Consider the following 13,558-nt stretch of genomic DNA (forward strand, 5'->3'; position numbering starts at 1 on the left):
TAAAAGTCAAGCTATGTAATATCACAAAGATTGCTGTGACTTGTCTTCCACCGATAGCCCAAGCTCACCTCCCAGCACACTGTCCCTTTAAGCCTACCTCTTAGACCTTTAGAATTGCTTTTCCTTCTACAAGTGACACATAATTATATTGTTTCACGTTGTCATTGCACATGTTGTTTCCCTCACCAGATTGTTCACCTTGTGCCTTCATACACCAAGAATCTTCTACCAAATTCATTTTCTATTCACATTTAAGATGAAAATGATCTGCCATCTTCATGTTTCCTTGACCCACAAGAAAATCTAAGATAAGATACCTCCTCTTTGCCCACTACTACAACTGCACTTGCCATACTGTATTAAAGCCATCTGCCTACATATTTATCAATCTATTTATATTGTAAACTTTTGAGGAGTAGGAACAACATGTCATTAGTGTGTTATTCAACTATATATCCGTAGTACCTATCATCGTGTCTGTCACATAGTTAACACTCAAAAAATGCTGTTTGAACAATAGTAAAGTACATAACAAAGCACTGTATTAGTGCTTCCACCATTTAAACCTGAGTTTGATAACATCCCTATATTTTTAATTAAAAATCCAAGGCTCTCAGAGACCTTGGATCCACCAATCATGCATGTAAACACAGTTGAATCCCCCCTTGTAAGACCTTGTGAGTTCATGAGACATGCACAAAATATATATGACACATAGCTATAAAATTATGATGAGTAGCTGACTGTGATTGAAGGGCTTTCTCTACGTTGATTTTGCTCAATCTTAAAGCTATATCATGAGTGTCTGTGCATGTCTGTTGGCTGCCGTCGCCAGCCTTTTGGATGTTATTCGATTCTCAGTGCTTTTGTGTGTGACTTGGGCTTTGAAAATTAAGTAAATAATAGTACATATTTTAGTATTTTTTTTAATTTTTAAAAATATATTCAACCTAAAATTATTTTTCCAGTACTGAAAAGAAAAATGTTGACAATATTTGCATAAGTTTCTAACAGCTAGTTAAAAAGTATTTTCTCATATCAAGCAAAGTTAAAAGTACTAAAATACTTCTAAGAAACTGTTTTATTGTTTTACTTTTGCTGGAAAAGTAACTGTTTTGTATGATTTTTCCAAAATTTGATTACACTGCTACTACTGATATTATATATTCATATAAATGGCTAGTTTACATATATAATTTGATATATTATAATTTATATAAGTAAATAAATTACATTAAAAGTTACTCAACAAATAGAATTAAAAGGTTAAATTAAATATTTATAGCTTTTCAGTTTTTTAATTTTCTTTTAACTTAAAAGTATTATTTAGTCATTCTTAACCCTGTATTGAATAAAGAGTAAGACTTCTGCTTACCTTTTATAAGTATGAAGCACAGATATACATATAGTATATAAATGGATATACAGTATTTCTAGTATTATTAAAATCTCATAAAGGAACAATTAGGAAAACGTGTCAAAAAAGGCTTCTTAGTGGGGCATTAATGAAAAACAAGATTGAGAAATATTATCTTAAACCACACAGTCAGGAAGTGTAGAAGCTAGAAATCAACCCTGTTTTGTAGCTGCAAATTCTATGTTTAAAAAAATCATCCCAGCTGGCTCCTGGTAATCAGAAATCTGATGGAAAAGTCATTCTACCACAAGAACATGTTGATTTTTTCACCTCTGCCTGGGGCCTCCGGTGCCCTCTTAATGGCCTGTGATTCTCTGCTCAGCAGAAAAACATTTTCTCCCCAGACATCCTGGGAAATACTCTTCTCAAGACCAAATACCTTGCAAATCACAACAGACCTAGAGCTTGACCTAAAATTCTGTAAAGTGCTTTCCTACCGTCTGTGCCAAACAGGAGCTGATTAAAAGACAGTTTAAATAAAGTGAGTCCATACTAAAAGGGGGATCACCTACAGGTGGGACAATTCACTCTTCTACTTAGTATCCAGTCTTGGCAGGATGCCCACTGGACAGGCATCACAAGACATTCACCAATAATGCAGGTAAATATGGTTGAATCTCCCCTTGTAAAACATGCACACACACAAAATAAAACAAAAACAATATCCCTTATATAGAGGTTAACAATGCCTTCCTATTCATCTTCCCTACTTCCAAAAAGTTTTAGTGTATAATTAAAGATCTTTAATACTTTTTCAAAGAGAAACCAACAAGTCTTAGACCCGATTTAGTCATTCTACTATGACTTACACAAAATCATAGAAATGTAACAGAGAAGGATTTACCCCTTTGTAAGTTGAAGCTAAAAATACTAAATAATGAGATCATCTAATTAACACAATGGGAATAACTCATAAAATATAAAATTGCAGTCTGTGGGCATTCCAGAAAGCCAAAGCTAACAACCAAGAGGGAAAACTCGGTAACTCCAGGCCAAAGGCAGGTATAGAGGATTTGACCAATCTGGTCAAATGTTATAAAGTTACCATTATGTTCTATTTGCAGTTATCCTGGTCAAGTAGGGATGTGCAATGAGTCCTCTGAAACAGAGCCCCCAAGAAACTAGATGGTAAAGACACATTATTTTAAATAAAGGTTGCCTGTATTCCTGGAAGAAGTAAGGAAATAGATTTTGAAGAAGACAAGAGTTGAATATAAAAATAATACAAATGAACTTATTTAGAAAACAGACTCACAGATCTCAAAATCAAATTTATGGTTCCCGAAGAGGAAACCTGGGGAGAAATAATAAATTAGGAGATTGGGATTAACATATACACACTACTACATATAAAATAGATCACTAATAAGGACCTACTGTAGAGCACAGGGAACTCTACCGAGTATTCTGAAATAACCTATATGGGAAAAGAATCTGAAAAAGAACGGAGATAAATATATATATATGTGTGTGTATATATATATATATATATATATATATACATATATATATATGATTCACTTTGTTGTACACCTGAAACTAACACAACATTGTAAATCAACTATACTCCAATAAAATGTTTTTTAAAAAGAGTTGAATGTAGATCCTTCATTGTAGTAAGATTAATTAGGAAAACAATATACCACAAAGTGATTTCCACCCAAGGACTTCCATCACAGGAATACAGAATAGGGAGAAATATGTGTTTCAAGACAGTTCACAGCATCCTTCAGTTTTGTCTTTACTCTTCATACAAATTTAGTCTTCATAAAATTTAACTTTGGCTTTCAGACACTCTTCTAGGCACAGGGGCTAATATAAATGTTCACATTAATAAATTATCATAATTATAAACATGAAGCCACCACCCAGGTCAAGAAATTTAGAGCAGCAACAGCATCACCAAAGCCTTAAGCAGGCCTCTCCCAATTAACAAAAGTCTCACTCTTCTCAAAAAATAATTACTATCTTGAATTTATGTTGATCAACTCCTTCCTTTTTTTTATAGTTACATCAGCTAGGTATGTGTCTCTAATGTTATGGATTAGTATTTTTACCGTATGTAGTATGCCTGTCATTTTATTGAAATCTTCTAAAATAATTATGGCTGCAGGACTCATCCACATTGCTGTGAGCATCTATAGTGTATTACTTTCATTTCTGTATAGCATTTCACTGTATGAAAATACCACAGTTCATTTAATAATTCTACTGTGCAAGAACATATGCACTGTTTCCAACTTGGGTTGTTATGAATAATTCATCTATTCTAGTGCATATTTTTAATGCATATGATCATTTATTTCTGTTGATTTTATATCTGGAAGTGGAATTGCTGGGTTACAGATATGTTTATATCCAATTTTAACAGATAATATCAAACTATTTTCCAAAGTGGTTGTCCTTATTGACAATAACATCAACACTGTATATGAAAATTACTATCAGTCCACAACGTTTCCAACATTTATTATTCTCAGTCTTCTTCATTTTAGCCATTCTGACAGGTGCGCACTGGTATGATATTGTAATTTTAATTTACATTTCCCTAATAATTTCTATGATTGAATACAGTTTCATTTGGCTTCTTGGATAGCCTGTTTGTGAATTGGGTGTTCATTTTTTAATACATTTTCTCTACTGATTTATCAGTTTTCTTCTCATTGATTTGTAGGAATTCTGAATAAGAGTCCTTTGATAGTTACATATGTTGCAAACATTTTCTCCCACTACATGGTTTCCATTTTCACTCAATGATTACATTTGATAAACAAGTTCTCAATTTTCCTGTAGTCAAATTTATCAATCTTCTAATTCATCAGTCTTCTTCTGTTATAGTAATGCATAATGTGTCCTGTTTAAGAAAAGTTTTCCTACTACAATGTCATGAGATATTCTTCATTCATCTTCTAAAATCTTTGTTGTTTTGCCTTTAATAATTGAAATTAATTTTTGTATACAGTGGGAGATGGGAATGGAGTTTCATTTTCTTCCAGGTGTATATCCATTATCCCAGCATTTTTATTGAAAAGATAGTTTCTTTCACATTGCTCTGTATTCCAACATTTACCATAAATCTGGTGACCATATGGAATGAGTCTAATTCTGAGTATCTCTTTTCTGTTCTATTGTTCTTTCTTTCCTCTTATCCTGAGCATACCATACTGTCATACATTTTGTAGCCTCTTATCAAGACAATATCTATTAGAATGAGCTCCCTACCTTGTTTTCTTTTTCAAGTGGCCTCTTGGATATATCTGATATCTATATCTATTAGGTATATGATACCTATAGATAGATAGATGTTAGATAGTTGATAGAGAGATAGAGAGATTGGTAGAATTCTTATTAGAATACTTCCATCATGTTCCACTAAAAATTAGTACTAGATATTTGATCAATGAGATAATTCCAGAGAAAACTGATATCACTTCAGGTCTTCTAATCCATGAAAATTATATATCTCTCTTATTTATTTGATTTTTCTCAATAAGGTTTAGAACTGCAAAGATAGTGGAGAAAAAACCTTACGATTGTTTAGGTAGTAAAAACAATTTAGCTATAAAAAAAAGCTGCATATTTCTCATGAATAATACAACATGTACAAAGAAGAGAGAATTGCAAGTTTTAATAAAACATAGTTTGACACAAAATTTTACCTATGAAGTTGTTATTTGGGTGGGAAAATGAGGCATTCGTGAATATTCAAGGCTCTGAAATAATCACATATATCTATTAGAAAATTTATCTAATAAGATAAATAGATATATTTACTATATATTATATATAGTAGATATATCTATTTATTATTTATTTAAATATATATTTACTATATATAGTAAATATATCTATCTATGTATAAATATATCTATAATATATACATAGATATATTTTAAAATAGACATATTCTAGCCGATTGAAATAGAAATCAAAATTAAGAACTCAGGAAAAACAAAGTCAAAACTTTTAACATAATAATATAGAGCATTGAAAACAATTAAGCATGTCAATTAAGGTACTAAAAAAAATGTGATTAAAAAAAAAAAGATAACATCCTGAGAAAAAATTTTGAAATATAAGGTTCTTGTGGTAAAAAATAATCATTTTAATAATGAATAATGTCTAATAATCTCTCTTCTAAGAAGTATGAAGGAAAATGGGAAAGACATGGTAGGTAAAGGGAAGAACAATTTCTTCCCCTAAATATGGGTAAGACGATTATTTTTAGCTTTTATTGACTATGATAATTAAGAAATTAGAAAATTTAAAATGTCTGGTAAATTTGAAAGCAAGCAGTAGTTCACTTAAAAATAATTTTAGAAATAAAACGAAACACAATCTCCTTCTATGTGATAAGCTTAGTAGGAAGTGGGGATATAGTGACCAATCTGACATAGTTTCTTGCTCTTAAGAGGAATATAGTTTAGTGATGAAAACAGATGTTATGATTATATTTTGTAATTTTTTACTGCCTAATAGAACTACCTAATACTTTCAAAACAAAGCAGTGATGTTAATTATCAGTCATTGCTCCTCTTTGAATCTAAAGGGAATGCTCTGATTTCAATCTTAAAGTGCAATACTGACAATTTGAGATATAAACATATTTTGAAACATCATAGAATTATGTATTTATTCTTGGTCTAATAAGATTTCTTCTTTTGTTGAGATATTATATTTTACCAAATATTTTTCCATGATTCAAAACAAACCTTTTGATTAGTTAGTTAATATGGTCATTGCATTCATAGATATTTTTAAATGAATCATCCTCTATAGCTAAAACAGACTTCATATTGACTTTGGTGTTTTTAAATAAGCTACAGGTTTCAATTAGCAATATTTTGAGTTTTCTGTATGAATATTTACACATGCAATTTATTATGTGCAGTATTTGTTGAATTTTTAAAATACTATTCTATGGTGTTTAGAAGAGAATTAATTGTGTTGATCTCAAAAACAAGAATTCAGGACAGACAACGCTTTTGCCTGCCATTTTGATAGAGAAGTGAGGCTCTTTTTTTTTTTTTGAGTTTCCATCCTTCTTGATTTTTTTTTAACCTCTTTATTGGAGTATTATTGCTTTACAAGGTTGTGTTAGTTTCTGCTGTATAACAAAGTAAATCAGTTATATGTATACATATATCCCCATATCTTTTCCCTCTGGCATCTCCCTCCCACCCTCCTTATCCCACCCCTCTAGGTGGTCACAAAACACACAGCTGATCTCCCTGTGCTATGCAGCTGCTTCCCACTAGCTATCTATTGTACATTCGGTTGTATATATATGTCAATAATACTCTCTCACTTCATCCCAGCTTACCCTTGCCCCTCCCTGTGTCTTCAAGTCCATTCTCTACGTCTGTGTCTTTATTCCTGTACTGCCCCTAGGTTCATCAGAACCTTTTTTTTTTTCTTTTAGATTCCATATATATGTGTTAGCATACAGTATTTGTTTTTCTCTTTCTGACTTACTTCACTCTGTATGACAGTCTCTAGGTCCATCCACCTCACTATAAATAACTCAATTTCATTTCTTTTTATGGCTGAGTAATATTCCATTGCATATATGTGCCACATCTTCTTTATCCATTCATCTGTCGATGGACACAGGTTGCTTCCATGTCCTGGCTATTGTAAATAGTGTTGAAATGAACATTGTGGTACATGATTCTTTTTGAATTATGGCTTCTCAGGGCATATGCCCAATAGTGTGATTGCTGGGTCATATGGTAGTTCTATTTTTAGTTTTCTAAGGAACCTCCATACTGTTCTCCATAGTGTCTGTATCAATTTACATTCCCACCAACAGTGCAAGAGGGGTTCCTTTTCTAAGGGAGGTTTTTTAAGATAATTTTCTTACTGTCTTACCTGGATATTTATCTTTTTAATTTTTCTCCATTTTCTTCCATTAGTTTTAGTAATTTGTAGTTTCCTAGGGAAACTACACAGAGTAAAGAACAGTGAGCTGACTGACAGTGGTTAACAACTAAATGTAAGTGGAGAGCTGGAGCAAGAAAGTTCTCCAGGAGATGATGAAGGAAAGGAGGTGAAGTGAGAAATCAACAAATAATCTAATGATATAGATTTTTTTTATCACTATGAAACAATGTATCACAACCTTAGCTAATACTTTTAGATACTTAGTTAATTTTATGTGCCAGGTAGTGTTCCAAGTAGGGTAACGATTTATGGTTGTTCAGGCAATATAGTGAACAATTCTAAGAACACCACTTACACTGGTGCTCCTGGAATTGCTTAGTGTAAATCCTGAGTGCCAAACACAGTGGCCTTCCCTTAAGCACTTTGTATAGTAACATATGTAACCCTCAGAACAACCTTAAGAAATAAGAACAATTATTATCATCTCGTTTATAGATAATGGAACAGAGCTAGAGAGTGATCAAGTAGCTTGCCCAAGATCCCTCAGCTAGAATGGGTACAGCCAGGCTTCAATCCATCTCCAAACCACCACACTACTACATGGAAAATGAAGTTTTGTTGAATTAAACTAATCTGTACAGAATTACAGGCAGAGAGAAAAGAAGAAATCAGACCAGGGTGATGGGAACAGGAGTGATGGGTGAAAATGTTAATTTAAAACTGTCTTGAAAGCATGAGTGGAATCAGAATAAATGAATAGGTAGAGGAAGGGCTCTCCTGATGGCTCTAACTCATCACCCAAGACAAAAGCTCAAACCCTATCAATGACTTACATTCAAATATATGGTCTTCACCACAAATGCATGCCCCTGCTCCTGTGCACCCAAAATAACCTTCATTATTCAAATCTATATTCAACATTCTCTTTATACAAAGTGTACTGAATCATAATATATACTTCAAAAAAGTACATATGTGTACTGTGTTCAACACCTGTTTTTCTTGCTTTAACTTCTATATATTAACAACCATAATTCTTCCTAAAGTATGTGTGTGTGTGTAAAATCTATCATGATTTATGACTTTTGAAGACTCATTTCACTCAATATATTGCTATGATTGATCCATTTTGCTGTTATCACTTTTGTTTATTCTTTTTTGACTGCTCCATAATATTCTATTGTATGATATAATAGAATTTACTTACGAACTGTTCTATTAATGGATACATGGATTGTTTAAAGGTTTTGTTAATGCAGACAGTGCTGCCTTGAAAATTCTTGTACAGAATTCTTATACTCTAATGATTTACTTTTGGATAAATTACTGAGAGGATTTCTTGTGTCGTAGGTTTGTGAATGGTTAACTTTAGGAGGTAATGTCAAATTGCTATTCAAAATAGTTGCATCAATGTATATATCCGTTAGTACTGGATAAGAAAGTCCTTGCATTGGCATCCTCATCAATATTTGGTATTTTCAGATTTGTAATATTTTGTTACTTGAATGAGTACAAATTGGAGTCTTACTAAAAACAAAACAAAACAAATATATGTGTATATATATATATATATATATATATATATATCTGTATAAAAATTGTATTATGTTTTACTGCATTTTGGTTTCAGCTGAAGAGCTTTTTATGCCACTAGACCAGGGCATATATTTGGCATAAAAAGTAAAATCTAAAAGCAGAAGGAATTTATATTTTTCTGTCTGAGAGTATGTGAAATGTCAGTAACAGAATCACTTAACTTCACATTTTTATATATGAATATGCCATAATTAGTCTTAGTTCTATGATATACATAAAAATTTTAATTTAGAAAAAATTTTCTACATCATGAATCAAAATGATCATTGAGATGACTGAATACATACATATATATCTTAATCACATAGCTTTATGTGCCTCAAAGATTTCACTTAAACTTTTCAAATCAAAATTATATTTTGAGGTGATCACATTTTTTCAACTTGATGCAAAATTGTAAAGTAATTAAAACTTAACGTCAATTATAAAATGAAATATACATATATACATGTGTGTATACTTATATTACATGTATTTAAATACAATTGAAAGAATACTGAAATTAATCAATTATGCTGTGACACAGATTTCCATGTTGCAGAGATTAAGTGATCTGATCACAGAAGGCTAAGTCAGAAAATAAAATAAAATTAAATATATGAAGTAGAATAATGAGAATTTGCTCTCTTGCTTGACTGGGACATCCATCCCTGAATCAGAGTCCTGGTTCTCAGACATTCCATCTTGGACTGAGACTTTAACACTATCCACCCCCGATTCTTGGGCCTTTGGACTCAGATTGGGATTAACACCATTGGTTTTCCTGGTACTCAGGCCTTGGATTTGGACTTGGAACTACAGCATCAAATTTCCTGAACCTCCAGATTGTGGATAACAGATCAAGGGACTTCCCAGCCTCAGTAATCAAGTTCTGACTGAAGACTGTATGCGGTGACACATCTTCTATCTTGGTTGAACCTTCATGTACCAAGTTAAAAGGTACTCAGAGTTGTTTCTGTTTTCCTGGCTAGACTCTGATTAATATAAGAGTTTATAAGAGATCCATCAAGATGGTGGAGAAGAGGAAGTGGAGCTTACCTCCCTCCAATGAACACATAATAAATACATCTATATGTGGAACAATTCTTACTGAAAATTAACTGGAAACTGGGAGAAGGACTCCTGTACAACCAACAGGAGTGTTGTAAGAAAAGATACACACATAATCCAGTAGGGAGGGAAGAAAAATGATTGGGTTTGGATCTGTGCCCCTGGGAGGGGACTCAGAGGAAAAAGGAGATTGCATGGGTGGACACCTGTCTTGGGGATTGAGTGGGCTGAACCACAGACTGGGCGTCCCAGTCCTAGGGATCCCTAGGACTAACAGGAGGGCTATGGGAAGCCTGAACTCAGCTCCTGAGGAGCTCTCGTGTGCTTGAAGCCCTGGGGCAGGTGAAAAGAGGTCTGCATTAATGGCTGCCAGGTTTCCCAAGCAAACACTCCAGCCTCACTCACTCCATGACACATCGTAGCACTGGACTGGAGAGAAGACTTGGCTGTGGGACACAGAGGCAACCCAGTAATGGGTGGGGCTGTGGCTGCCATTGTTGGCATTTACTCAAATAGCACATCAGAAGCAGCCAGATCTCTGACAGTGGCCACTCCACTACATACATGCCTAGAGTCCAGGAGGGCTCTGCCTACCTGCAGTGCAGCTCCACAAGATGGGGGCAGCAGGACTTCCCTGGTGGCAGTGGTTAAGAATCTGCCTGCCAATGCAGGGGACATGGGTTCAACCCCTGGTCCGGGAAGATTCCACATGCTGTGGAACAACTAAGCCCGTGCACCACAACTACTGAGCCTGTGCTCTAGAGCCCACATGCCACAACTACTGAGCCCACATGCCACAACTACTGAAGCCTGTGCACCTACAGCCCATGCACCGCAACAAGAAAAGACACTGCAATGAGAAGCCCATGCACTGCAACGAAGAGTAACTCCCGCTCGCTGCAACTAGAGAAAGGCCACACGCAGCAGCAAAGACCCAATGTGACCAAAATTAATAAATAAATAAATTTATTTAAAAAAAAAAGATGGGCAGCAAAGGCTGAAGGCAGTGACGGGCTATGAGGGACAAAGGGTACTTGCACCCAAGGCTGCATGTGAGCAGAGCAAGGGAAACAAATGTGGGCACCTGCACAGGCAGCACATCTGAGACAGCTTGGACTTCTGTCTGTAGCCAAAAGGAGCTGAGCCCACACAGGTACCACTTGCTTCAGCTCTCCTTCAATCTGGGGCAAGTGTCCTGATGAAGGGAGAAGGGAAAACACACTTAAAAGGAGCAGAGCCAACTTGGGCCTGATCCTCAGGGATTCTGCTCCAGCAACTTAGTATCAGACCCTGCCCCTGAGAGGGTGGTGCTAATCGCTGAGCAGGGCGGAAGTCTCAACTAACACCCAGTTCCAGCTCTAACTACTCCATCTCCAGCCCCACCCACTACCAAGGTGATAGCTGCCAGCAGATGCTGAGGCAAGACACGACTTTCATCCACGTCAAATCCAGATCCCCAACAAAAGGAATTAGTCCTATGCGGTCTGTATAGGAACACTCCCACATAAGAACATACCTTCAAGATCACCATAGGTAGCCATTTCACCTAAATTCATAGAGGCAGAGAAAGTTAAGCAAAATGAACAGGCAGAGAAACTACTCTCAAGTGAAAGAGCAAAAGAAAACCACTGAAAAATTAGTGAAACAGAAATAAACAATTTACCAGATAAAGAATTGAAACCATTGGTGATAAAAATAGTAACTGAATTATGAGAAAGGATAGATGTGCACAGTGATAATTTTAACAAGGAACTAGAAAACATAAAAAAGACCCAATCAGAAATGAAGAATTCAGTAGCTGAAATATAAAACACACTAGAAGGAACGAGTAGCAGACTAAGTAACACAGAAGGATGCATAAGTGATCTGGAAGATAGATTGATGGAAATCACCCAATCAGAACTGCAAAAAGAAAAAAAAAAATTTTTAATGAAAACTGTTTAAGAGATCTCTGGGATATAATTAATCATACCAATATTTGCAATGTAGGTGTCCCAGAAGGAGGAGAAAAGGAAGCATTGAAACTGTATTTGAGGAAATTATGGCTGAAAACTTCCCAAATCTGATGAAAGAAACTGATATCCAGGTACAGGAAGCACAGAATGTCACAAACAAGATGAACCCAAACAGACCCACATAAAGACATATCATAGTCAATATGGAAAAATTAGAGAGTATTCTAAAGGCAGCAAGAGAAAAACAAAGAGTCATATACAAGGGAATCCCCATCAAGCTATAAGCTTCAGAAAATTTACAAGCCAGAAAGAAGTGCCATTAAATATTCAAAGTGCTGAAAAGGAAAAGCCTACATCCTAGGATACTCTACCCAACAAAGTTATCATTTAGAATAGGAGATAAAGAACTTCTCAGACGAGCAAAAACTAAAAGAGTTCATCAATATTAAACCTACCCTGTATTCAGTTTCCTCACAGTCTTGACTACAAACGTATCTCCAGCTACATCCTCCTTCAGATTTCTCACTCCAGTTTCTATTTTACTCAATATTTGGTGAATGTTTTGTGATTTCAGGTCTTCTTGGCTCTGCTCATTTTGACTGAATTAGAGATAAGAGTCTATATAAGAATGATGTGTAAAGTCAGACCACAATTTTTCTAGCATATATCTGGTAATAGTTACAACTTGTTTCCATTTCTCAGTTATTATAAATAATGCTGTCTTGAACATTTGTGTACAAGTTTTTGTGTGAACATATGTTTTCATTTCTCTTGGATATATATCTAGGTGTAGAATTGCTTGGTCATGTAGTAACTACCAGATTGCTTTCAAAAGCAGATGTACAATTATATACAATTCCTACTTGTCTATATCCTCTCTAGCACTTGTAACTGTCCATCTTTTAATATTAGTCATCCCAGTGGGTGTGAAGTGGTATCACTGTGGTTTTTCTTTGCATTTCCCTATTGACTACTGATATTGAACATTTTTACGTGTCTTATGTCTGTATATTTTCTTTGGAGAAATATCTATTCAAATCTTTTTCAGTTGAGTTATATGCATTTACACTGTTTTAATGTAGGGGCTTTCCATTTCTGCTAACAGACTAATAATCTAGATACCCTAGATAATTAGTCTGTTATCAGAAACATGACTTGCAAATATTTTCTCACATTCAGTGAATTGTCTTCACTTCTGGATAGTGTCTATTGAAACATAAAGATTATTAGTTTTGATGAAGTCCAGTTTATTTTTTCTTTTGTAGCCTGTGATTATGGTGTCATATCTAAAAGACTATTGCTTAATCTAAGGTCATGAAAACCTATGCATAGGTTTTCTCTTAAATTTTATAGTTTTAGTTGTTACATTTAGATCTTCAATATACTTTAATTTTTGTACATGGTGTGAGTTAGGAGTCTGACTTGATTCTCTTTCATGTAGATATCCATAGACCCTCAATTCTATTCCATTGACCTATATGTGTATCCTTATGCCAGTACCACATTGTCTTGATTACTGTAGATTTGTAGTGGGTTCTAAAAGCTACAAATATGAGTCCTCCAACTTTGATCTTCTTTTTCAACATTATTTTGACTATTTGAGGTCCCTTACATTTTTGTGTGACTATTAGAATAAGCTTATCTATTTCTGCAAAAA

This window comes from Grampus griseus (assembly GCF_964374135.1).
Source record: "Grampus griseus genome assembly, chromosome: 8".
NCBI classification, from domain to species: Eukaryota; Metazoa; Chordata; class Mammalia; order Artiodactyla; family Delphinidae; genus Grampus; species Grampus griseus.